This window comes from Bubalus bubalis, chromosome 6 (genome assembly GCF_019923935.1).
Source record: "Bubalus bubalis isolate 160015118507 breed Murrah chromosome 6, NDDB_SH_1, whole genome shotgun sequence".
Classification (NCBI taxonomy): Eukaryota; Metazoa; Chordata; class Mammalia; order Artiodactyla; family Bovidae; genus Bubalus; species Bubalus bubalis.
In genome coordinates, this window is record NC_059162.1 from 117,426,707 (window position 1) to 117,454,470 (window position 27,764).

The window sequence follows — 27,764 nt, forward strand, 5'->3', positions numbered from 1 at the left end:
TATGGGTTTTCCATTAGCCCCAAGTCAATGAGAGCAGAAGTTGTTGTCCTATATGCCTGGGCCCTGTGTCTGCTGCCCTCCCGCTTTGCTCCCCACACCAGCCCCTCGTCCCCAGCCCTGAGATTTGCATGGAGTCCTCTCTGCACATCACCAGCTGGTTTCCTCCAGATCATCCATTGTGAGGTTGTGGCTTTTCCTGATTTCAGAATCCTTGATCATTTTATTTACTTTTGATGGTAGTGGTTAAGAGAGAGGGCATTTTGGGGTGTGATTTATGTAGGAATGTATGGCATTATGATAAATGTGCATTATTATGCCATTTTCTTTCTTTCGCCATCCAGGATGGAGCAAAACCTGGCCTCAGCCCTGGAATTTGTCAAAGTTAATGAATAGAAACTCTCCTTGGTCCGTTCATGGGGCAGCCACGTCTGTTAGCTCAAATAACAGCAATTCCCTCACATCAAAGCTCTTACTTCACTAAAATGTCCATCCGGCTTTTGAGTGGGAGACTCATCAGGAAAGAATTCCCATCTTGTCGGAGGTTCAGGAAGGACTGACATGAAGCAATACTCTTCGGAATCCTGCAGGGTTTCAATGGTTTTCATGGAATCGCATAACCTCTTAGGCGCAACAGGCTTCAGTGGGACATCGAGTGTCCATGGTTCATCCTGGATGGGTCATGTTTGGCCTCCTCTGTAAAAGCACCAAGCCTGCAGAAGCTCCTGTGAATCTGCAGGGGTCACGTCAGTCCCTGGAGAGGGGGGCGGGTGGGCAGTGGGCAGGAAGCTCGCTTTAATTAGACTCGAGCTTTCCATCCAACACAGAACTGCATCTGATTTTCACTCTGTGGGCTTCTGCCTCCCAAGGCAAACAGAGGGTCTGAGAGCTTGATGTTTAAACACATTTCACACACACGTCGATTTATTTACTTACACAGACACGCACTTGCACACACGCAGACCCACCCGTTCCCGGCCTTGCCATGTGTGGGGCAGATTTTGCCTCCTTCCCCACCCTCTCTGCGGGCCCAAGCAGAGCTGGGTCATCTCTCTGTTTGTTTTTACACGGAGGGATTCATCAATTAAATGTCCAGTGTGGAGATCCGGCCTATTGGGGCTGTTCGCACAAAGCCAGCTCCTTGCTTTAATCTCCACCCTCAGCCCCAGTTAGCTGCCCTTCAATCAACAGTATTTGGACAAGGATTCTTGTCCCAAAGAGCAGCCGAGGTGTTCTCATCGTCCTCAGGGGTCCCCACTGGCTCTGGGGTTGCATTTGCCCTCTGAGGAACCCCATCCTGACCCCCCATCCAGGAAGGTTGTACCAGCCACAGCTGTGGGTGACTCCAGACGTTCTTGTTCACTTTCCAGGGCTGCACCCCGTGGGTGTCTGCTGAAAACTGGGCCTCTTCACGGGGCTGTGCACATATCCACACATGTGTGTGCACTTGCATGTGTACACACACACACACAACTTCTGGACTATGGGGCAGTGTCTGGTTCAGCCTGATACTAAGGCCCAGAAAGCAAGACCCAGGCGCATAAACAAGTCCCTGGTGAGCAGCGATGGGGCTGGACTGGAAGCTGCTCCCCAGCCCTTGTCTCCACTCCTACTGCAGAGCTGGCCCTCCCTATCCTTGCCCAGGTGCTCCCTCTCATCCTGAATAGGTCTTTACTTCTCCCATTTCAAGACGTCTGGCTTGGCACGTAGAGAAAACTGGTCGGGTCCTCGGAGAAGGGTCATGGGAGGCCTCTGCCCAGGTCAGATTTGGCTTGTCCCTGGAGCCCTCACAGAGCTCCCAGCCACCTGTATCCCTGTCCCTGGGGGCTTGACCACTGGCGGCTGCTGTCCCTGGAGGTGATGATGATGATGGTGGTGATGGTGATGGTGGTGGTGATGGTGGTGATGATGGTGATGATGGTGATGGTGATGGTGGTGATGGTGATGGTGATGGTGGTGATGGTGATGATGGTGATGGTGATGGTGGTGATGGTGATGATGATGGTGATGGTGATGGTGGTGATGGTGATGGTGATGGTGGTGATGTTGATGGCGATTGTGATGATGGTGATGGTGGTGTTGGTGATGGTGGTGTTGGTGATGATGATGGTGATGATGGTGATGGTGATGGTGGTGATGTTGATGGCGATTGTGATGATGGTGATTGTGATGATGGTGATGGTGGTGATGGTGATGGTGGTGATGGTGATGGTGATGGTGGTGATGGTGATGGTGGTGATGTTGATGGCGATTGTGATGATGGTGATGGTGGTGTTGGTGATGGTGGTGATGGTGATGATGATGGTGATGGTGATGGTGGTGATGGTGATGGTGATGGTGGTGATGTTGATGGCGATTGTGATGATGGTGATTGTGATGATGGTGATGGTGGTGATGGTGATGGTGGTGATGGTGATGGTGATGGTGGTGATGGTGATGGTGGTGATGTTGATGGCGATTGTGATGATGGTGATTGTGATGATGGTGATGGTGGTGTTGGTGATGGTGGTGGTGGTGATGATGGTGGTGATGGGGATGGGGATGGTGGTGATGGTGATTATGAGGGTTAGGATGATATAATCTTTTATTTTCATGTTATGCTGACAATGGGCTTCCCTGGTGGCTCAGTGGTAAAGAATCTGACTTCCATTTCAGGAGATGCAGGTTTGATTCCTGGGTTGGGAAGATCCCATGGAGAAGGAAATGGCAATCTGCTCCAGGATTGCTGCCTGGGAAATCCATGGATTTCCATGGATTCATGGAAAGAGCAGCCTGGCAGGCTAGTCCATGGGGTCACAAAAGAGTTAGACACGATTGAGTGACTAAACATCAAAAACACGGTGAGAATACAACACTCCTTTTCACACCCAGCTGATACTTGCCCGACCCTCTGGGGAGGCACTCAGGCACTATATCCACCACCCAGCAGAGTGAATGAGGCCAAGAGAAGATGTTCCTGCTGATCCAGAGGAAGAGCAGGAAGCTGGCCCAGACCTTCCACTCCCCAGCACACTGCCCTGCCCTTTTTCATCTGAAAGTGGTGGCACCTTGTGAAAACCAAAGACTTCTGGAAGGAAAGGTAGATTCCATGGACCCCACTGCATAGGCCTGCATTCCCATGAGCTCAGAGAAATGCGGCCACAGCCTGGGCCCCGGGACCAGAACAGTGTGGATGGGGAGCAGGTTTGCAGGGACTCAGGTGGAAAAGAGTGTTTCCATGGGGGAACCAGTCTGAGATGAGGGTGGAGCCTGTGCCCACAGGCCTTAGGACTGGCCCCTCCTCCAGCAGGCTCTGGAGAGGGGACTGTTTCTTTCAGCAGGCTGTCCCCCAGGCCCCCTCCTGTCATCCTGCCCACCTTCCATTTCTGAGCCCAGCCCTTGGATGTGGCGGCTTTCCTGGATTCTCTCCGATCTCAGCCTCCACTTCCAGTTCACACAGCTTCAGGTCCCTCTCGGCTCTATCCCAGACCACCCTCACCTCCCGATGCTGCTTGCTCTAGCCCAGCATCCTGACCCCTTTTTCAGTCACTTCACCCTGAACACAGCCAAGTGGGGTCCCTCTCCCACCCCACTCCACAGCTTGCTCTAGAGGGAGCTGGTGGTGTGCATGTCACTTGTCCCTGTCTAGTCCCAAGTCCCATTTATTCTCCCCAGCAGTTCTCAGCACTACCTCCTCCTGCCATCTCCCAGGGGCCCCTCACTGCTGTTCCAGGGTGGGCAGCCTCTGCACAGCTGCCCACCTGCAGACCCATCTCCTCCTTCGCTGCCCGTCATCACATCGTCACTTCTGCCCATTGGCAGTTTTGGTGTTTTGGTTCCAGCCCACAGGACTGAGTCCCTGGAGGTCCCCAGGGAGTCCCACTCATGTGTGTCTCTAGGAACCACAGTCTCCATCCTCTGCCTGTGCTGGTCTCCTCTCCATGCTTTGGGCTCAGCTGGCTTTGGGCTCAGCCTGAAGGAATCCTGCCCAGATCCTCTGCTGGAGTCAGATGCTCCCACCTTCCATCAGAGCATCATTGTCCTTGTTACCTAATCACGGGGCACAGGCCAGCTCGCAGTGTGCTTGTTGGGTGAATAAACGAGGAAGTGAATGAATATATGAATGAAGGGGGTATCCAGGGTCCTGTGGCTCCCAGTGGCAGAGTTGGAATTTCCACTGCTCTGCAAGTGTCTGCCACGTCCCCCACTGAGACCAACCTTGAGTTCAGAGCCAGGGCCCAGGGCAACCAACAAGGCAAGAGGCCCTGCTCACCTGGAAGTGAAATGCAGCCTGCATTGGACTCTGAGTTCCGCTCTTCCACATGTTGCAGCAGCCTCAGGGCCCAGCACAGCCCTGCAGGGCATTTTGCACCTTTTCAAGTGGGTGAAGCAGGGTCCAGGGTCTGGCAGCCTCAGGCACTCAGGGCACACACATGTCACTGACTGCGGGAGCCTCCCCCTTATTTACCTCTTGCTTTCTTATGGCCATTGCCAGAAGGGCAGCCTCAGAGGCTGGCCAGCTCCCTCCTCTCGGCCGCAGACAACACGTGAGGGCGCTGCTGAGTGCTGCTCTGGGAGGACAGGGGAGCGCCTGCCCTGCAGATCCCAGCCTGACCCCATCAAAGGGATGCTTCGGCAAGGGGATCGGATGGATGCTGGCCCGGAGCGGGGACGCCAGCCTCTGCTGTTAAGCAATGGCCCCAGACCTCTTTGTTTCTCCGCTTCTTCCAAAGTGGCAAAAGATCAAGGCCCCGGAGCTTGAAATAACAGAAGGGAAATGGCTTGCAGGCGTGCATCTGGAGGCCAGAAGGGGTTTTAACATCCCAGCCTGGAGGGTGCGAGGAGGGGTGCAGGCAGGGGCGCCGGTTCCCAGCCTCTTCCCCCTGGCTCCCCTGGGCCGGGATGAGGTGCGGGGTCCCTCCCCTTAGGCGACATCCACCTGGCAGCAGCCCCTCCCTTGTCACTCAGGAGGGCGGTGCCACCCCCCTGTCCTCACTGCAGGTTCTTGGTCTCATAGCTCTCGTGCCTTTCTGTCTCTTGTTCCGTCAGGGGAAAACCTCTTCAGTCCGGCTCTGGGCTGGTGAGAACACCAGGCCAGGGGTTAGTGAGGGTCTGCAGCAGGGCTGGGACTCCCTGGCCAGGGTCGTGTGCAGACACACATCTGTGATTACTCCAGGCTGAGGAGAGCCAGCCCCAGAGCACCGCAGAACTTCCCTGCGGGTGGATGAGACGGGCCTCCCCTGGGGGATGTCAGCCCATAGCCAGAGGTGGCAGGAAGGGGGCACGGTGGTGTCTCACTGCAGAGAAGGGATTCTCTCTTTCTCTCTCGCTCCACTGACCCCAGATGGATGACTTCTGGAGGGCTGGCAGGATCACTTCTCACTTCTCACAGCACGTGGTTCTCTGGGCTGAATCTTCTTAAAAGCAGTGAGAAGGGCATCGAAAGTTCTGGGAGGTTGGGAGGTAGAGGGGCCTCCTCTCATTCAGCTCTGACAGCCGCAGAAACAGCACCTGCTTTGCATGGAGCCACAGGAAACCCCCACATTGGCCACAGCTCACACCCACACCCACAGCACCACCCACGAGCCTTTACCGCGTGTCAGGCATGGCCCATTCACCATGCCACCCAGCCAGGGGTGGGGGTTCACGCCACCGTCCAGGAGAGGCTGGTGTTGGGTGAAGGCTGGTGCGCTGTTGAAGGTTCCCTGGTTCGTCGGAGCTGGAGCTGAGTTTCAAATCCAAATCTCCCTGACAACCAGCCCTGAACTCTCCAGGATCTCCTGTCTCCCAAGAACTCGAGCAAATGAATTACCCAACCTGGTCCAAGTTCTGGCTCAGAGAGTGTGTTTCCCTGAAAGACCATTTGGATCTCGTCACTTCCCACCTCCGACACTGGCCGTGGCTCTCCTTTCTTGGCGGTCCTTTCTGGATGGCTGTGGTGACAGACGCCCCTGGATGCCAAGGCTGCTTGGGGGTCTGACCCCCGGTGCGAAGGCTACGTGGCAGAGGGAGGCAGCTGGACGGACGTATGTGTCCTCTGGCTCTGAGTGGGCAGGAGAAGCCAGGCACCTGCTGTCTGGGTTTCTAGGTGGTGCTGCTGGGGGCTCAGGCCACTGGGCAGGCTTTGATTGGTTAGCTGCAATTGATCAAGGCATCCTGTCCCAGCCAACCTAGCCAGCGGAAGGGGCTGCAGCCAGGGGACGGGGAGGACGGGAGGCACCCGTGCCACACTCCACCATCACCACCATCAGCCGCTGGGGCTGGGTTGGCCCTGGGTTCAGCACAGCTGAGTGCCCTCTGGGAGGGCCTGAGTTGGAATGCAGGAGGCCAGCCCTCCCAGCAGGGCACTCCCCAGGAACTGGGAGAGAAGTGGAAACGCCGGTACATGGTAGGACTCCTGAGTTAGTCACAGGAACCAGCAGAGCGTGCCCCCCAAGATGGGGTGTGTTCAGGAAAGGAGGGCATCAGGAGGAGGGATTGGGGGGCTAGTGCCATGGAGCATGGACGTGCAATACTGGCTTGTAGACTGTGTTCTGAACCCTGGGAAACATAAGTAGATTTAGATATGCAACTGAGATCCAGTTAAGTCCATTTTCAGCTACTCCAAGGGGTGGTTCCTTTGCCTAGGATGGGGGGTGAGGGTGATGCTGTTTAGTGGGACTGCCAAGCCAATAGCTCACCTGTGCCAAGAGCAGAGACCGGCCCATGGGATCTTCTGGTTCTTGAACTGCTCCTCTTGGGTTGTTTTTTTCAACTTTTTATTTTGTATTGGGTGGTTATTTTGCTTATTTAACTTATATGCAGAGTACATCATGTGAAATGCCAGGCTGGATGAAGCACAAGCTGGAATCAAGATTGCTGGGAGAAATATCAATAATCTCAGATATGCAGATGATACCACCCTTATGGCAGAAAGTGAAGAGGAACTAAAGAGTCTCTTGATGAAAGCAAAAAAAGAGTGAAAAAGCTGGCTTAAAACTCAACATTCAAAAAACTAAGATCATGCTATCCAGTCCCATCACTTCATGGCAAACAGATGGGGAAGCAATGGAAACAGTGAGAGACTTTATTTTTGGGGGGGGCTCCAAAATCACTGCAGATGGTGACTGCAGCCATGAAATTAAAAAATGCTTGCTCCTTGGAAGAAAATCTAGGACTAATCTAGACAGCATATTAAAAAGCAGAGACATTACTTTTCCGACAAAGGTCCATCAAGTCAAAGTTAAGGTTTTTCCAGTGGTCATGTAAGGATGTGACAGTTGGACCATAAAGAAAGCTGAGTGCCGAAGAATTGATGCTTTTGAACTGTGGTCTTGGAGAAGACTCTTGAGAGTCCCTTGGACTACAGGGAAATCAAACCAGTCAATCCTAAAGAAAATCAGTCCTGAATGTTCGTTGGAAGGACCGATGCTGAAGCTGAAACTCCAATATTTTGGCCACCTGATTCGAAGAACTGACTCATTGGAAAAGACCCTGATGATGGGAAAGGTTGAAGGTGGGAGGGGAAGGGCACAACAGAGGATGAGATTGTTGGATGGCATCACCAACTCTATGGACATGAGTTTGAGCAAGCTCTGGGAGTTGGTGAAGGACAGGGAAGCCTGGCGTGCTGCAGTCCATGGGGTCACAAAGAGTTGGATACAACTGAACTGAACTGATAGCCAATTATCAATGTTGTGATAGTTTCAGGCGGACAGCAAAGGGGCTCAGCCATACATATACATGTATACACTCTCCCTCAAACTCCCTTTGGGTTGTTGTTCAATTGCTAAGTTGTGTCAGACTCTTTGCGACCCAATGGGCTGCAGAACACCAGGCTTCCCTGTCCTTCACTGTTTCCTAGAGTGTGCTGAAGCTCATGTCCATCGGGTTGGTGATGCCACCCAACCACCTCATCCTCTGTCATCCCCTTCTCCTCCCACCTTCAATCTTTCCCAGCATCAGGGTCTTTTCCAATGAGTCGGCTCTTCACATTAGGTGAAGTACTCCAGTACGTCACAAAGTACTGGAGCTTCAGCTTCAGCGTCAGTTCTTCCAATGAATATTCAGGATTGATTTCCTTTAGGATGGACTAATTTGATATACCTGCTGTCCACGGGACTCTCAGGAGTCTTCTGCAGGATATGGCCCCCTACCCAGGACATGCTAGCATCAGGATATTCCAATAACTTCAATGAGTAAAAACCAACCCCAAAGGCCTTATCCTGGGATAACTCTGCTTCCTTTTCAAACCTTTGTTCCTTGCATTCCTCTGTTCATGTTGGGGACTGGGAGGGGACTGTTCCACGCCTCTATGTGGCCACAAGCTCTTGTCATGGCTACCAGGCAGATGCCTCTTCACATAGAGAGCTTTCTCACTGACCACAGTCTGGTCAGGGGAGAGGGTGTGTCTGGCTGAGTTCTCTGTATATTTTAGGCCTACGAGGTCTTCTGGGACCCCCAGAGCTGTCCCATGCCCTTCTGCTGCTCAAAGCTACAAATGTCCCCAAGCATGAATTTTTTTCTGAGGTTCCTTGGGGAAAACCAAGCCACCTTCCTCCCCAAACATCCAGTCCCAAGCCTGAGCTGTATTCTCGGCTTCTCACCTTGGTGTGGAATTCATATCAGGATAATGTTCTCAACTTTATGTCTTCCAGAATTATGGCAGTCCTCTCTAATTTTAGTGCTCAGTTCAGTTCAGTCACTCAATCGTGTCCAACACTTTGCAACCCCATGGACTGCAGCATGACAGGCTTTCCTGTCCATCACCAACTCCTGGAGTTTTCTCAAACTCATATCCATCAAGGTGGTGATACCACCCAACCATCTCTTCCTATGTCACCCCCTTCTCCTCCTGCCTTCAATCTTTCCCAGCATCAGGGTCTTTTCCCGTGAGTCAGTTCTTGGCATCAGGTGGCCAAAGTACTGGAGTTTCAGCTTCAGCATCAGTCCTTCCAATGAATATTCAGGGCTGATTTTCTTTAGGATTGACTGGATTGATATCCATGTAGTCCAAGGGACTCTCAAGAATATTCTCCAATCCCACAGTTCAAAAGTATCAATTCATCTGTGTTCAGTTTTCTTTATGGTCCAACTCTCACATCCTTACATGACTACTGGAAAAACCGTAGCTTTGACGGGATGGACCTTTGTTGGCAAAGTAATGTCTCTGCTTTTTAATATGCTGTCTAGATTGGCCATAGCTTTCCTTCCAAAGAGTAAGTGTCTTTTAATTTCATGGCTGCAGTCACCATCTGCAGTGATTTTGGAGCCCCCCCAAAATAAAGTCAGCCACTTTTTCCACTGTTTCCCCATCTATTTGCCATGAAGTGATGGGACCAGATGCTGTGATCTTAGTTTTCTGAATGTTGAGTTTTAAGCCAACTTATTCACTCTCTTCTTTCACTTTCATCAAGAGGCTCTTTAGTTCTTCGCTTTCTGCCATAAGAGTAGTGTCATCTGTATATCTGAGGTTACTGATACTTCTCCTGGCAATCTTGATTCCAGCTTGTGCTTCATCCAGCCCAGCTTATTTCATGATGTACTCTGCATATAAGTTAAATAAGCAGGGTGACAATATACAGCCTTGACGTACTCCTTTCCCAATTTGGAAACAGTCTGTCGTTCCATGTCCAGTTCTAACTGTTGCTTCCTGACCTGCATACAGATTTCTCAAGAAGCATATTAAGTGGTTTGGTATTTTCATCTCTTTCAGAATATTCCACAGTTTATTGTGATCCACACAGTCAAAGGCTTTGGCATAGTTAATAAAGCAGAAATAGATGGTTTTCTGGAACTCTCTTGCTTTTTTGATGATCCAACAGATGTCGGCAATTTGATCTCTGGTTCCTCTACCTTTTCTAACAACATAATCTTTTAGAATTTGAAATAGCTCAACTGGAATTCCATCACTTCCAGTAGCTTTGTTCGTAGTGATGCTTTCTAAAGTCTGCTTGACTTCATACTCCAGGATGTCTGGCTCTAGGTGAGCACACCATCAGTGTTATCTGGGTCATGAAGGTCTTTTTTGTATCTGTGTATTATTGCCACCTCTTCTTAACATCTTCTGCTTCTGTTCAGTTCAGTCACTCAGTCGTGTCCGACTCTTTGCGACCCCATGAATCTCAGCACGCCAGGCCTCCCTGTCCATCACCAACCCTCGGAGCTCACCCAGACTCATGTCCATCGAGTCAGTGATGTCTTCCAGCCATCTTATCCTCTGTCGTCCCCTTCTCCTCCTGCCCCCAATGCCTCCCAGCATCAGAGTCTTTTCCAAGGAGTCAACTCTTTGCATGAGGTGGTCAAAGTACTGGAGTTTCAGCTTTAGCATCATTCCTTCCAAAGAAATCCCAGGGCTGATCTTCTTCAGAATGGACTGGTTGGATCTCCTTGCAGTCCAAGGGACTCTCAAGAGTCTTCTCCAACACCATAGTTCAAAAACATCAATTCTTTGGCGCTCAGCCTTCTTCACAGTCCAACTCTCACATCCATATGTGACCACAGGAAAAACCATAGCCTTGACTAGACGAATCTTTGTTGGCAAAGTAATGTCTCTGCTTCTGTTAGGTCCATACAATTTTTGTCCTTTATTGTGCCATCTGTACATGAAATCTTCCCTTGGTATCTCTCACTTTCTTAAGAGATCTCTAGTCTTTCCTTTTCTATTGTTTTCTTCTATTTCTTTGCACTGATCACTGAGGAAGGCTTTCTTATCTCTCCTTGCTATCTGTTTGAACTCTGCATTCAGATGGGTATATCTTTCCTTTTCTCCTTTGTCTTTCATATCTCTTCTTTTCTCAGCTATTTGTAAGGCCTCCTCAGACAACCATTTTGCCTTTTTCCATTTCTTTTTCTTGGGGATGATTTTGATCACCACCTCCTGTACAATGTCACAAACCTCCATCCATAGTTCTTCCAGGCACTCCGTCTATCATATCTAACCCCTTGACTCTATTTGTCACTTTCACTGTATAATTGTAAGGGATATGATTTAGGTCATATCTGAACAGTCTAGTGGTTTTCCCTACTTTTTTCAAGTTAAGTGTGAATTTTGCAATAAGGAGTTCATGATCTGAGCCATAGTTATCTCCAGGTCTTGTTTTTGCTGACTGTTTAGAGTTTCTACATGTTCAACTACAAAGAATATAATCAGTCTGATTTTGGTATTGACCATCTGGTGATGTCCATGTGTAGAGTCATTCCTTTTGTTGGAAAAGGGTGTGTTCTATGACCAGTGTGTTCTCTTGACAATACTCTGTTAGCCTTTGTTCTGCTTCATTTGGTAGTCCAAGGCCAAACTTGCCTGTTACTCCAGGTATCTCTTGACTTCCTACTTTTGCATTGCAGTTCCCTATGATGAAATGGACACCTTTTTTTTTTGGGTGTTAGTTCTAGAAGATCTTGTAGGTCTTCATAGAACTGTTCAACTTCAGCTTCTTAGGCATTAGTGGTTGGAGCATAGACTTGGATTACTGTGACACTGAATGGTTTGCCTTGGAAACAAACAGAGACCATTCTTTCATTTTTGAGATTGCACCCAAGAACTGCATTTTGGACTCTTTTGTTGACTATGAGGGCTACTCCCTTTCTTCTAAGGGATTCTTGCCTACAGTAGTAGATATAATGGTCATCTGAGTTAAATTAAACCATTCTGGTCCATTTTAGTTCACTGATTTCTAAAATGTTGATGTTCACTCTTGTCATCTCTGTTTGACCACTTCCAATCTTCCTTGATTCAGGGACCACACAGTCCAGGGTCCTATGCAATACTGTTCTTTACAGCATTGGACTTTGCTTCCATCATCAGTCACATGTACAACTGGGTGTTGTTTTCACTTAGGCTCTGCCTCTTCATTATTTCTGGAGCTATTCTCCACTCTTCTCCAGTAGCATATTGGGCACCTACTGACCTGGGAGTTCCTTTTTCAGTGTCCTATCTTTTTGCCTTTTCATACTGTTCATGGGGTTCTCAAGGCAAGAATACTGAAGTGGCTTGCTATTCCCTTCTCCAGTGGACCACATTTTGTCAGAACTCTCCACCATGACCTGTCCATCCTGGGTGGCCCTACACGGCATGGCTCATGGTTTCACTGAGTTAGACAAGGCTGTGGTCCATGTGCTCAGATTGGTTAGTTTTCTAGGGATTGTGGTGTTCATTCTATCTGCCCTCTGATGGAGAAGGATAAGAGCCTTGTGGAAGCTTCCTGATGGGAGGAACTGGCTGTGGGGGCAGTAGGGGTCTTGCCCTGATGGGTAAGGGCTATGCTCAGCAAATCTTTAATCCAATTTTTTGTTGCTGGGTGGGGCTGTGCTCCCTCTCTGTAGGCCAAACTCTGGTAGGGTTAATGGTGGAAATGGCGACCTTCTTCAAGAGGACTTATGCCTGCATGGTGCAGCTCCCAGGACTTTTGTGTTCAGTGCCCCTGACTCCATGGCAGGCCTCTGTGGACCCACGCCTCTGCTGGAGACCCCTGGACACTCACAGGCAAGTCTAGCTCAGTCTATTGTAGGGTCACTGCTCCTTTCTCCTGGGTCCTGGTGTACCCAAGGTTTTGTTTCTGCCCTCCAAGAGTCTGTTTCCCCAGTCCTGTGGAAGTTCCGCAATGAAACCCCACTGGTCTTCAAAGTCAAATTCCCTGGGAGTTCTCAGTCCCTGCTGGATCCCCAGGTGGGAAATCTGCTGTGGGCCCTAGAACTCTCACAACAGTTTGAGAACTTCCTTGGTATAGTCGTTCTCCAGTGTGTGGGTCATCTACTCAGTGGCTTTATGGTGGGGCTAATGGCAACCTCCTCCAAGAGGACTTATGCCACACTTTCAGTGCTGCAGGAAGTCTATTCTTATTTCCATATTCATTTTGTCATTTGAATGGGATTTGTGGTAGAAGATGTAAATACGGCAGCCCTTTGTTTTGACCTGGCAGAATAGAGTAAAATTCAAGTGGATTTGGAAATCAGGAAAGATGAATAAAGTCCAAAGTGAAAGTGAAAGTCACTCAGTCATGTCTGACTCTTTGTGACCCCATGGACCATATAGTCCATGGAATTCTCCCGGCCAGAATACTGGAGTGGGTAGCCTTTCCCTTCGCCAGGGGATCTTCCCAACCTAGGGATCAAACCCAGGTCTCCCACATTGCAGGCAGATTCTTTACCAGCTGAGCCACAAGGGAAGCCCAAGAATACTGGAGTGGGTAGCCTATTCCTTCTCCAGTGGATCTTCCTGACCCAGGAATCAAAACAGGGTCTCCTACATTGCAGGTGGATTCTTCACCAACTGAGCTATCAGGGAAGCCCTAATAAAGTTCAAGGAACCTCAAAAATGCAGATTCTTCTAGATCATTCAGCTTATTGAGGGTAGAATAACAGTGTGAAACCTGAACTGACCATATCTGTCTGATCTCCAGTGCTCCTTCCATCCAGAGCTCTCCTGCCCCTGTGGTCAGAAGGGGTTGTGGCTGGAGGAAGAGGAGACCCAGCAAAAGGCCAGGTGGGTCAGTCCTGGATGTTTTGAGCCCCTGGATGGGCCCTCAGTTAGAGGGTGGCCCTAGCTGCAGTGGCCGCAGCCAGTATGGAGAAGGCGCCCAGGAGCAGAGGCGTCAGACCTGCTGTTCTCCAACTCAACAGCCCCAAGGGCTGTCCTAGGGTCAGGAGTGTTGCCTCCAAGCATCTGCTTCTCCATCCTGAATCTGGAGGCCTTCCAGAGCCTATGGGCTCCTGGGAATTTCCCGTCACCCCACTCTGCACCCACCACCAGAAAGCTCCCTCTTTCTGTTCTTCAAGTGGGTTTGGCAAATCCCCTTGACCTTCCTTGGGAAAACTTGTGGTCTGGATGAGTCCGAACCCCCAATGTTTGCTCACTGTAAGGTTTCCAATACCTTCTGATCTGTTTCTGATACCTGTACAGGTGCCCCCCGAGGGAGGCTCTTGTCTGTTGGTATTATGTAGGCATGTCCAGGGGAGACTCCAGGGTGATGGGTGACAAGCCAAATAATTTGCCTAGAATTACTTTTACAACAATCTGCAATTTTGATCAGTCCAGAGTCACCAATGCAGTGATTCCAGGCATAGACTCCATGACATGGATGAATTTGTCTTTTGATAAAAGTGGCATTTCAAATAAGTAGGGGAACATCGAATACAAGATTTTGGACTTGTATTGGGTAGCCATAGGGAAAAACGTTACCTAAAGACTAACATCCCTTTTCATGTCAAACCTCCAATAAATTCCAGCTGCTCGGATTAGGTGGAAGAAAAGAAGACTGAAATTTGCAGGAGGAGATATAGGAAGATGTCTTTGTATTCATGAGAAGAGGATGTTAGGAAATAGACAGAAGGAACAACGTGTCTCAGAGACTTAAACCACAGAGAGTGATTTTGCCTTCAGGCTCTACATGCAACGTAGGTCAGACGGTCTCTTGCTCAACCCAGACACTCAGGGACTCAGGCTGACTGGGACCCTCCCATCTGGGATAACACAGCTGGGAAGACACACTGAGAGCCACACTCTGGCCCGTCTATATTTAGGCCCAGAAGTGCCATGTGTCACACTTGCTCAAAGCCTGTTGGTCAGAACCAATCATATGACACTGCACCCGTGTGGGGCAGTGTGGGAAGCAGGTTGAACGTTTATGAACGCCACTGTTCCTGTCACAAACTCTATCCTAGTACATTAAAACATCAGATGAAATGGATGATTTTGATGGATGTATAAATTAGCAGAATTGATCCAAGAAAAAAGAAGTTGCAAGAGATGCGCAGGAAGAAATGGAAGAAAGATTCTAAGAGTTACCTTCAAGAAATGAGGCCCACCCAGGTGGTTTAGTGGCAGGATAGTGAATGTTTCTTGGGGGGTAAGATGCTCCCAGAATCCACTGGGGACTGTACACCCTATGTGGAGTCAACAGAAGGAAGCCAGGAGCAAGGGGCAGGAAGCGCCACTGCAGGGCATTAGGGAAAGACATGGGTCCCTGTCTCCCTCTCCAGTTACTCCCAGTCCAGTGGGGGTGCACTCAGGACCCTGCCACTTCTGTAAATGCAAGCTGTTTACCTGGCATTATCCTGTCCTGGTTAATTTCATGTGTTAACTGGCCCACAGTGTCCAGATATTTGGTTAAGCATTGCTGTTGTTGTTCAGTCACTAAGTTGTGTCCAAATCTTTGCGACCCTATGGGCTTCAGCATGCCAGGCTTCCCTGTCCTTCATGGCCAAGGGCACTGCTGAGCTCTGGCCAGGATGGTGCAGCCTGTGGGGTGTGCTGCTGCCCCTACGCCCCCAGCTCTTGCTCTGTGTACTGCCTGCTCGAGACACCCACCCAGGCCTCTCTTGCTGTTCAGTTGCTCAGTCATGTTTGACTTTGTGACCCTATGGACTGCAGCATGCCAGGCTTCCCTGTCCATCACCATTTCCTGGAGTTTGCTCAAACTCAGGTCCACTGAGTCAATGAAGCCATCCAGCCATTGCATCCCCTGTTGCCCCCTTCTCCTCCCGCCTTCAGTCTTTCCCAGCATTGTCATCTTTTCCAACGAGTCAGCTCTTCACATCAGGTGGCCAAAGTGTTGGAGCTTTGGTCAAGTATTATTCTATTTTTTTTTGGCCATGCCACACAGCATACTGGATCTTAGTTCCCCAGCCAGGTGGAAGTTCAGAGTCCTAACCACTGGACTGCCAGTGAATTTCTGTTAAATATTATTCTCAGTGTCTCCATGAAGGTATTTTGGGATGTGATTAGCCATTAAATCTGTGAACTTGACATGGATGGGCCTCACCCAATCATCTGAAGCCACGGTGAGAACAAAGACTGACCTCCCCTGAGCAAGAAGGAATTCTGCCAGCAGCTGGCTTTTGGGACCTGGACCAGAGCTCTTCCCTGGGTCTCCAGCTGCCAGCCCACCCCGCAGGATTTAGATTTGCACCTTCACAACTGTGTGAGCCAATTCCTTTAAATAAATCTCTCTATATACATACACATCCTGTTGGTTCTGTCTCTCTGGAAAATACTGACCAGTGCACCTCCCAACAGACCATGGGCAACCGGGCAGAGGTGATTCCTCATTGGGAAACTAGGGTGCTGTTATAGGCCAGGAGAGTGTGCTCAGCCGACAAGGAAGGTCTAAAGAGAGCGAAGACACAGACAGATGCCCGTGGAGCATTAGATGTGGGAGCCCTGTCGGGGGTGTGGCCAGCTTGCAGTTTATTGTATGAAGCTATTGGAATCACAGAAAGTATGAGATGCTATTTATAAATATTTATAAATGTGTATTTGTTGTTGTTCAGCTGGTAAGTTGTGTCCAGCTGTTTACGACTCCATGGACTGCAGCATGCCAGGATTCTGTCCTTCACCATCTCCTGGGAAACTAGGGAGCTGTTACAGGCAGGGAGAGTGTGCTCGGCATACTTTGGAATGTGCTCAAACTCGTGGCCACTGAGCCAATGATTGCATCCAACCATCTCATCCTCTGTTGCTTTCTTCTCCTCCTGCCCTCAATCTTTCCTAGCATCAGGGTCTTTTCCAATGAGTCGCCTCTTCTCATCAGGTGGCCAAAGTATTAGAGTTTCAGCTTCAGCATCTGTCCTTCCAATGAATATTCAGAGTTGATTTCCTTTAGGATTGACTTGATGTCCTGGCTGTTTTTTTTTAAAATACATACTATAAATCTGTAGATATACATACGCATATATATTTAGAAATTATTTATTTATTTGGCTGCATTGGGTCTTAGTTGTGGCACATGGGATCTTTGTTGTGGTGCGCGGACTCTATTTGAGTTGGTTCAATAGTTGCAGCATGCTGGCTTAGTTGCCCCCAGGCATGTGGGATATTAATTCCCCCACCAGCCATCAAACCTGTGACCCCTGCATTGCAAGGTGGATTCTTAACCACTGAACCACCAGGAGAGTCCCTCTAAATGTATATATTTAAAATTAGGAGTCTTTCTGTTAATCTTCAGACATGGATAAGATTCAGTCTTCAGCTCTGAGGCACCTTGTCGGGGCTTTCATCTCAGCACCACTGAAGCGTCCTCTTCACGCTGGGGGCGTGGTCTGGAGGCTGTCACAGCTGTGCCTGACCGGGCAGGAGCAGAGCCCACGTGGGTTCTCCCAAAGGTAGAAAAGGACAAGATGTTCCCTTGGAGGAGAGGGGAGGGCTCCAGGTGCTGGTGAATCCAGAGCCATTTGGCTGCCCATGGGAGCAAGTTCTACAGAGGAAAGTTTCAAAAGATAAGAGATTCATTTTAGAGACTTACAAGGGCCCGGGGACATCTGCCTCTTTCACTAGAGCACAGGAGAAGAAAGTGTCCCCAGACAGCTCACCCCTGGAGCTGAGCAAACTGAGACTGCCCGGCTGGTGCTGGTCTGCTCTTTTCATCAAAGGGGCTGGGCTCACTGGAGTAGTAAATGGCAACCTGCTCCAGCATTCTTGCCTGGAGAATGCCATGGACAGAGGAGCCTGGTGGCTTACAGTCCATGGGGTCACCTGGAGGCCTACAGTCCATGGGGTCATGACACCACTGAGCACGCATGCACCTTGAACCTGGGCTCACTCTCACTTCCCATCTCCCTACTCTCAGGACACCATGACCTCTGTACTGCGTTCTGGAGACAGGTGGAAGCTAGGACCAATGCACCCAAAACAAGTCTGCGTTCAGCTTGGATGACTGAAAAGGAGGAATGCAGAGAAGGGAAGGGAAGGTGGACTGTGATGATGAATTCTGAATTTGTGTGCAAATTCCACCATCAGCTAGCAATCTACAAGTCAGGGGCTCCTAGCACGCTCCAAATAGAAGCTGGGTAAACAGTGCCACTTTTTGTTTGCCTTGAGAGTTAGCTGTCTGCAAGCATGTTAGGAAACCGTGGCAAAGAGCATTCCAAACGCATGTGGTGCCTTTGAGTTTATTTATTTGTCTCAATTTATTCCAGCCATGTTTGAGCATGGTGTGATTATGCATCTCACACTGACTGAAGATCACGGTCTGTGTGGTGGGTGAGGAAGGAGGAGGGGAAAGGGTTTCCTAGCTTCATCTAATTTAAAGCACCTTTGGCTGAGTGGTGCAGTGAAGAGGATATGGCTAAAACAAATAAAAGTCAGACAGGATCAACGTGCAGGCACAAATCTATTCCTTCTGGAAGCAGCTCGTCTCTCCCCTGGCCCCTTCTCTCCCCCTGGCCCTCTCTCTCATGTCCCTCTCTTCTCTCTCCCTGGCCCTGCCTTTTTTTCCTTATTCGATTTGCAGTGATTCTTCTGTGGCAGAGCTCCAGAACGACCTCCTCTCCTCCAAGCGTGACCGCGGCTTCATCTCTGATTGATGGGCGAAATCACAGGCACCTCGGGCTTGAAGGAGGTCTGAGAGCCTCCTGATTGCGTGGTGGACACGTGAAGTAGGGCAGTCATCAGCGCTCCTTCTGAGCAGTTCAGAGACAGATACGTTGGGAGAAGCTGGCTTGAAGCACAGAGCCTGGAGATTCCAGGCGAGCACACGCCCTCTGGCCCCGCCCCCTCCCCAGCGCGCCTGCGCGGCTGCTGTGTGGACACGTGGTCAGCGGGCGCCAGAGAGCCAATATGGCCGTCCCGCGGCGCTCGGCACGCGCGGAGGCCGAGGCTCGGGCGATGTTTCCACTAGGGTCACACGTCTGGTCTGGAGACGGGGGTTGCTCAGATTTCCTGGCTCTGGTGACAACTCCAAAGGTAGCAACACACAGGGGTGCCGTAGCCCCCGGAGCGCACACGTACACCCACCGCTGCTGCTGCTGCGTCGCGTCAGGCGTGGCCGACTCGGCGCGACCCCATGGACGGCAGCCCACCAGGCTTCCCTGCGCCGGGATTCTCCAGGCAGGAACACTGTGGTGGGTTGCCATTTCCTTCTCCAAGGCATGAAAGTGAAAAGGGAAAGCGAAGTCGCTCAGTCGTGTCCGACCCTCAGCGACCCCATGGACGGCAGCCCACCGGGCTCCTCCGCCCATGGGATTCTCCAGGCAGGAGGACTGGAGTGGGTGCCATTGCCTTCCCCCACATACACCACACATATACACAAATCACACACATACACACAGCACACTACACACACACGTCACAAACCACACATGCAAAACATACATACACACGTGTACACACAGACACCACACACACGGCACACCTTTCCCTAACCTGCCTGTGGTGATTCTCCCTGCACAGCCTGTGGTCAAGAGGAGGCCCGGCACGGAGCCACACCGTTACTCACAACCTGAAAGGGACTGACTGCAGCTCCCACGGGTCTCACCCCAGGGCAGGGCCTGAGTGGCCCTGGCTGGTCACGTGGCCAGCCCTGATCAATCACTGCGTATGGAAAGAAGGCGCTCCGCTTATTGGCCCTGGGCAATCAGATCCCCACCCCAGACCTGCTGAGACAAGGAGGTCTGTGGCAGTGCCAATAAAACCCTGTGTGTGTGTGTGTGTGGTATATATGTGTGTATGTGGAGTCTGTGTGTGTATGGTGTGCATATGTGTGGTGCGTGTGCACGTAGTGTGTGTATATGGTGTGTGTGCACGCACTGTGTTTCTATGGTGTGTGTATGTGTGGTGTGTGTAGTGTGTGTATATGTTTATGGTATGTATGTGTGCTGTGTGTGTGTAGTATGTGTATGTTATTGGCATGTATGTGTGGTATACATGTGCGTTGTGTGCGCATGCGATGTGTATGTGTATGGTGTGTGTATGTGTGATATGTATGTGTGTATGTGTGGTATATGTGTGTATGGGGTGTGTGTGTGTGTGGTATGTCTGTGTGTGTGTATGTGTGTTTATGGTGTGTATGTGTGGTATGTGTTTGTGTGTGTGTTAAGTCTGTGTGTATGGTGTGTGTATGTGTGGTATATATATGTGTATGGGGTTGTGTGTGTATGGTGTGTGTGTGTGTGGTATGTCAGTGTGTATGGGTGTATGTGTGGTATGTCTGTGTGTGTGTGGCATGTCTCTGTGTGTGGTATGTCTGTGTGTATGGTGTGTGTATGTGTGGTTTGTCTCTGTGTGTGTGTATGTGTATGTGTTTATGGTGTGTATGCGTGGTATATATATGTGTGTGTGTATTATGTCTGTGTGTATGGTGTGTGTGTGTGGTATGTCTCTGTGTGTGTGTGGTATGTCTCTGTGTGTGTGTGTGTCTGTGTGTCTCATGTCTGTGTGTATGTGTGTGCTCTGTGTGTGGTATATGGTGCGTGGTGTGTGTTTCTCTAGTGTAGGGAGGGGCTCTGGGTGGAGGCCGGCACTGGCCGGCTTTCTGGAGGGCTCTTTCCCGGTGCTGCCTGGTGGGTGGGCGCGGAGCTGCCTCAGGAGATGTCAGGGTGGCGTCTGATGAAAGGGACTGGGGCCAGTGTGTGGGGCAGCGGCTCCTCTTGTCACGCTCATGTGCATTTTTGAATCCCCAAGACAGATTTATGAGTGTTTCCCACACTTACTGGTCCAAGAAGATCTCTCTTTCCACTGGAGCGGTAAAAAGGAAGATGAAGCTTTAGGATAAATATTAATAATTTAAACTGGAAGACATCTCAGGAAGCCCTGTCATCTTCCAGAGGGAAAAGAACAATGCACCCTGGCGTTTTAAGGCAGACTCCCTCCCCAGCACCCAGCCAGCTCCCAGCCCCCAGCACTGGACCCCATGTGAACTCTCCACGATCGTGGCTTTGCTGGTGGTGTGCCCTCTGCCTGGAGTGCCCATATCCCCAAGCCCACTGACCATTCTTCTGGGCAACTCTGGCCTTGAGACTGGGGTGACCTTACCTAGCTGCTCACACCGCAGGGGAGGAACACCTCACGCACCAGGGTGACCCCAGCATGCTCAAGCTCCACTATATACAAAGCACCCCCCACAACTGCCGTCACACCGTGTACAGAGCATCCCTCACAGCCTGCATCACCACAGTGCACCAGGCACTTTGCACGTGGTGCAGGCCAGAGGTGCTTGTTCATTTGTTTGCCTCCGCTGGACTATGAGACGCCCAAATAAACCTTCACTTCCACACAGTATCTGCAAAAGCACCTTGCGCTGGGGCTGTGCTCAGTCATGTCCAGCTCTGTGACCTCATGGACTGTAGTCTGCCAGGCTCCTCTGTCCATGGGATTCCGTAGGCAAGAATACAGGAGGCTTGCCGTTTCCTTCTCCAGGGGATCTTCCCAACTCAGGGATCGAACCTGTGTCTCCTGCGTTGGCCTGCCGGTTCTTTACCACTGAGGCACCTGGGAAGCTCTTCAATGCTGGTGAATGAAGAAATGATTGAATGACACCCTTATAAGTGTTTCTTAGGGTGTTCAGTCAGAAATCTCTTATCGATTTCTACAAGTTTAGATTGGCTGAGTTTACCAGGCCCTCAGATAGCTAGAACTGAGAAATACTAGTCCCAGTCACTGGAAGATAGGCTCTCCAATCTAAAATCTTCAGAAAAAATACTGACTTTATGACACCCATTGAGGACAGTTGCTTTCTCTCTCTGCTATGGAAATTGTTATCATTGGTTCATGGCCTCTTGGCTTCCCAAGTGGCTCAGTAGTAAAGAATCTGCCTGCCAATGCAGGAGACACCGGTTCGATTCCTGGGTCAAGATCTCCTGGAGGAGGAGATGACAACCCACTTCAATATTCTTGCTTGGAAAATCCTGTGGAAAAAGGAGCCTGGCAGACTACAGTCCCTGTGGTTGAAGAGTCCAACACGACTGAGTGACTAAGCGTGCAGGCACGCACGCATGACCTCTGATAGACAATGAACTCTTAGGCTGTAAGTGATTTCTTCTGCTCATCATTTCTTCTAACACATCCAGTCTCAGTGGTTACAGTGGACAGAATAATCCACAGTTCGGTGAGATCAGCTGTTGATCTTACCCTGATTGGCGTGGGACCTGAAAATTTCCTGAAGTCCTTGTTGCTTTGGCAAAGCAGTGTTGCATGAAGTGTTTCTGATTTGATGTGGGATCTGTGCAAAAATATTCCAGAACACAAAGAGGGATAAAACATCAGGCAACAAATAAAGAACCTTAAAAAAATTAATTTATTTATTTGGCTGCATTGATCTTAGTTGTAGCACACGGGATCTTGGTTGCAGTGCACGGGCTTCTCTGGTTTCAGCTCGTGGCCTTAGTTGCCCCGGGGCTTGTGGAGTCTTAGTTCTACAAGGGATTGAGCCCACATCCCCTGCACTGGAAGGCGGATTCTTAACCCCTGGACCACCAGGGAAGTCCCAAGGACGTGGTTTTTAAAGCTTATCTGGAAAACGAAAATAAAAATTTGGAGAGAGTTTCAATGCCTTGCACCCATGAGACAAATAAAGAAAATAGGGACTTTTAAGAGATGAGATATAAGACGAAAAGATGCTTGAGAGCTAGCTGATAAATGAAGAATGATAAAGAAGCCAATAGGCACTTGCAGAATTTAAGTTATTATTAGAGCAATAAGGACTAAAATTACTACTCTAAACAAAATAACTGGTGGGAATACAAAACACAAACAGAAACAAAAAAGCACTGAAATGAAAGAATCAAGAGCTGCTGGGCCAGCAATATGATGCGACATGAGGAGACTTTGTTGTGTGAAAGGAGCCCAGACCAAAAGGAATGGGAATAGTGTTTTGAAGCTGTAATAGAAGAACATTTTCTGTTACTAAAGAAGACACAAATCTGCACTTTAACAAATCTCATGGTGTCCAAGGGAACATGATTAATTCCACCTGCTGCTGGGTGAAACCCCTGCCTTTCCAGGGCAAGGAGCAGAGTCTCAGGATCCAGAAATAACACGAGAGTCACTTAGAAAGGGAACCGGCAGGCTGGCCTCAGAGTTCTCTCAAGGTCGGGTGACAAAAGATAGTAGATCTATATCCACAGGTGTTGAGGGGAAGCTTCTGTGAAACCAGGATTCTTCCCCAGCTGAGCCCCAGCTTGTGTATTGGTGGCAGAAGATGTCAACTGCAGGCGGACTCATGTGCCGAGAGCCTGCTGTCTCACTACAGGTCCAGTGCTGCTACCAGGACGTAACGGCCTGTTCTAACCAGCCAAAAGATGACTCAAGATGACCCACCGAAACTGTGGGTCAGAGAAGGAAAGGCAGGTGCTGAGCACACACTCCATTTAAACATCTCACTGTGCGTGTGATCAGTCACTTCAGTTGTGTCTGACTCTTTGCGACCCCATGAACTGCAGCCTGCCAGGCTCCTCTGTCCATGGGATTCTCCAGGCAAGAACACTGGAGTGGGTTGCCATGCCCTCTTCCAAGGGATCTTCCTGACCCAGGGATCGAACTAGCGTCTCCTATGTCTCCTGTACTGGCAGGTGGGTTCTTTGTCACCTGCTCCATCTGGAAAGCAAGCATCGCATTAGGTCTGAATAATGGTAGTGAGTGTGCTTACATATCAGAACAAAAGCGTTGCCCGGATTCCTAATCTAATCAGGTCAGACCAACTTCTTGTGAAATTTAAAACAATCATCCAATGGAGAAAAGAGAGAAATCAAATCATCAATAACAAATATTTTCAAAAGAATGGAAGAGAAAAATTTGTATGCTAGATTTTTGGGGGTTGTATCTGGAACTATTAATATACTAAGGAAATAAGTTCATAGTTTAAAAATTATCAAAAGAAATTAAATTATTCAAAAGGAAAAAGCCCAAGGAAAACAGAAGAAAGGACTATAGAGAACAAGTATAGAGAAGAAGTAACTAATTAGAAAACAGAAACAATAGAAGTGATAAACAAAGATCAAGAACTCACTCTATAGAAGAAGAAAATAGAATAAACTATTAACCAGGTAGTCAAGAAAAATATGAGAAAACATGAATATATTATGTGAAAATAGCCTCAAAGGAGCCAGCGTTTGAGGAGAATAATTCCTAAAACTCTATGCTCAAAGAGTTTGAAAAAGTAGCTGAAGAGATTAATTTTCTAAAAAAGTATGTATTATTAAAATGAATCGAAGAAGTGCTAGAATATTTACAGATGTCAACATATATAGAAGAGTTGCAGCAACTAAGTGTGGCTTGTGTGTGTGACTGTGTGTTGAGTTTGTGGGGCTGAGTGTGAGTGTGTGGTATGTTTGGGTGTGAGCATGCTTGGTGTATGTATGTATATGTGGTGTTTATATGGGTATGAGTAATGGGTATGTGTGGTGTGTATGAGGTGTGTGAGGATGAGTGCATGTGATTGTGTATGTGTGGGGTGTGTATGTGTGTGAATGTGTGCTTTAACCTCCTGTAATCTCCTTCAGGCTTCGCAAGTTCGTTCAGTACAAGCAATGGTGGTGATGGTGGTGGTGGTGATGGTGATTATGGTGATGGTGGTGATGATCATGGTGATGGTGATGGTGGTGATGATGGTGATGGTGATGGTGATGGTGGTGGTGGTGATGATGGTGATGGTGATGGTGATGATGGTGGTGATTATGGTGATGGTGGTGATGATCATGGTGATGGTGATGGTGATGGTGGTGATGGTGATGATGGTGGTGATGGTGATGGTGGTGATGATGGTGATGGTGGTGATTATGGTGATGGTGGTGATGATCATGGTGATGGTGATGGTGATGGTGGTGATGGTGATGATGGTGGTGATGGTGATGGTGGTGATGGTGATGATGTTGATTATGGTGATAATGGTGATAATGATGGTGATGATGGTGGTGATGGTGATGATGGTGATGGTGGTGATTATGGTGATGGTGATGGTGGTGATGGAGATGGTGGTGATGTTGGTGATGGAGATGATGGTGGTGATGTATGTGCAAGAGATGTTAAGAATGTCGTGAGTCAGAAAGTGGATGGATGAGTGGTGAGCACTCAGTGGGGGGCAAGCATCAGTTTAAGTTTCCACCAGGTGAGATCAGGTCCACTGAAGCAGCTGAGCCTCGGGCTCCCAGGTATGGAAGGCTGGTGTCCCAGGATGGGCTGGGGGGGACCAGGTGACGGTGGGACAGAATGGTGGGATGGTCCCTGCCTAGCCGCCTCATGGCCAGTGCCGCGAGGACACGGAGAGCAGCTGGGGTGAGGTGAGGTTTGTACAGTGAGTGGTGAGAGGCCCCAGCCCCTTCCTTCCCTTGACCTAGTCTGGCTGAAGCGCCAATACTTTGGCCACCTGATGCAAAGAGCCGACACATTGGAAAAGACCCTGATGCTGGAAAAGATTGAGAGCAGGAGGAGAAGGGGGTGACAGAGGATGAGATGGTTGGATGGCATCACTGACTCGATGGACATGAGTTTGAGCAAACTCTGGGAGATCGTGAAGGACGGGGAAGCCTAGCGTGCTGCAGTCCTTGGGATTGCAAAGAGTCGGACATGACTGAGTGACTGAACCACAGCAACACATGGCCACAATTCCTAGGATGTCCTGACAACCACCTGCAGTGGCCCTAAACTGAGCAGGAAAGTCATCATCTGACCCCAAGTCTCACGTCAGGTGGGTCCCGGGAGCTGGTTGACCCTTGGCTCTTCTCCAAGGCCCCCAAGCAGGAGTCAAGCATGGGCCACGCTCTTCTTTTCCTTTTTATATTCCTCATCGCTCTTCCTTCCTCCTTTTAAAAAAGAGGCAGGGGGAGGGGCCCAGGGGAGAAAGGGAGGTGTTTACCCCCAAGTGTCCTGGTGGGAAAGACCTGGTGCGGACCGCCTGTGCCCGGCACACCCAGGGCCCTCTGTTGCCCCCACAGCAGCAATGGGAGAAAGGTCCCTGGGCTCGGACAGCTGCTGGTGTGCTTGGGGGAAGGGAGGCCATGTGAAGTGTTCCCACTCTGCAGTGCTGGGCAGCTCTAGAGGTACTACAGTCTGTGTCCTTAGATGGCCTCCTCACTATACCACACTATACTAAATTGTACTCCTGAAGGGTAGGTAACTCAGCTCCAGGTGCTCACAGAGCAGGAAGGACTCCTGGGACATCAGCTGCCCCCGACTCACACACTGACTTCCTAAAGCTGCTCTTTGGGGCAGGGTGGGGAGGGTGGGCAGCAGAATGGGGGGCAGGAGAAGGCCCCAAATAAGTTGTGCTTAACAACAGTGTCTGGGATGTTCTGGTTAACTGCTGCTCTGTGAGAAGCTGCAAGACGAGATTCCCCCTCCCCTTCCCCATCTGTGGGGAGACAAGACCCTTACTCTGCACCCTCGCCTGACCACAGAGCTGCCCTCTGTGGACTGGTGGCTCTGAGTCAGGAGGGCGTTCTCTCTGGGGCTGGGGGTGGCCCCCAGGCACAGGGACCCCGGGAGGGGAGGTGGGTCATCAGCTTGTCCTGGTGTGTCCTGGAACTTTATTGGTTTTAAAACTGAAAGTCTCACATTTTGGGGACCCCTAGGCCCAGGTCGTGGGGGTGGGTTGGTCACCCTGGAGCTGGTGAGGGGGTGACAGAGGAGTGGCTCCCACAGGGATGTGTGTGGGGAGGGGTCTGGGCTGGGCTTCCAGAAGGGGAAGGACAGGCTGAAGGGCTGCTCAGGGTGGGTTATTGGGGGCTCTTGCTTGAACTTTACTCAATCGACTCCCAGTGAGTGAGGTTCAGAGCTGCCCTGTTGAGCTTCGTGCAGACTCAACACTTTAAAGGCAATTCATGCAAAGTTACATTGTTAAGGTGTCTCCTTCTCGCGTTGCTAAGCGTGCCCAGCTTTGTTCGGCCTGCCTGCGGGAGGGTGTGGGCTCTGGGATGGGGGCAGGTGTCGGGCACATGCCCAGCTCCGGCCTCCCTCTCTGTGAGAGCAGCAGGATGGCTTCGCCTCTCTGGACCTCAGTTTCCTCCTGTGCAAAGGGGGGCTGGGTTCTGCACTCAAAGGAGCCGTCCACACCAGCCCTTTCTGACAGTCACTGAGGCCCCCTCTCCAGCCCCCGTGGGGTCACTGGGCCCACACACACCAGTTCTGGTCTGTGGCCAGGCCTGGCACGGGGCAGCCTCGGGGCCAGTGAGGCCTCCTCCCGCCTGTCCCTCTCCCTCTGTCCATACTGCTCCCGCAACACCTTGTCCAGGAACTGGCGGAAACGGCCGCCTTCTTGCCTCTTGTCCTGGCCGGCCTTGGGCCCTTGTCTGTCCCCTTACAGAGAGAGACCCTATCTGGGCCCTCGTGCTCCCAGGGGCGGGGGTCCTGCCCACCTCCCACCTCCGGCCAGTCAGCGAGCCTTCCTCCCCTCTCCCATGACCTCGGTGGGAATCGTCCCATCTCCAGGTGAGCCGAGCAGGCTATTCTCAGGAGCTATTAACCACAGAGGGAAAAAAAAAAAGCAGTGTTGAGGCTGGCGGAAACAAGGTGAAGTTAATTTAGGGTTTAGCTATGCTTTTAGAGATTATCTCGAGTGTTTTTCTCGTCTGTTTTTCAAATTAAGACCTGGAGGTATTAAAATAATCTCCAGTGTTATCCAGGGGTGAGGACCAGGCCTGCTTTCTCAGCCACGTGGTGGCCTCGTGGACACCCCGGGCCCCGCGAGAAGGGCTCTGAGACTCGGTTCTGGCTGTGGCGGGAGGACTCAGCACCCAGCCTCACCCCCGGGCGCCCCGCTGCTGGGAACCAACCAGAGCTTCGTGGGCCTCCACCAGCCTCAGGAGGACCGTGCGGAGCACACACGCTTGCTGGCGCTTAAATCCATTACGCTAAGTGCTTTGGGCTTTATATGCTGTGGGACTCACAGTCCGGCAAAAAAAAAAAAAAAACCAAAAACCCTTTTAATAACTCATTATTAAAACCATTTGCCTTTCACTTGTTTGTGAGTATGAGTCCTGAAATATCTCCTGGCTGATTGTACAGGATCGTGATATTCAGCAGAGCTCGCCCCCTCCCACCGCCCGTCATAAAGCTGCCCCGGTGGCTCGCGGGGGAGGAGGGCCGGGGGCTCGCCCCACCTTCG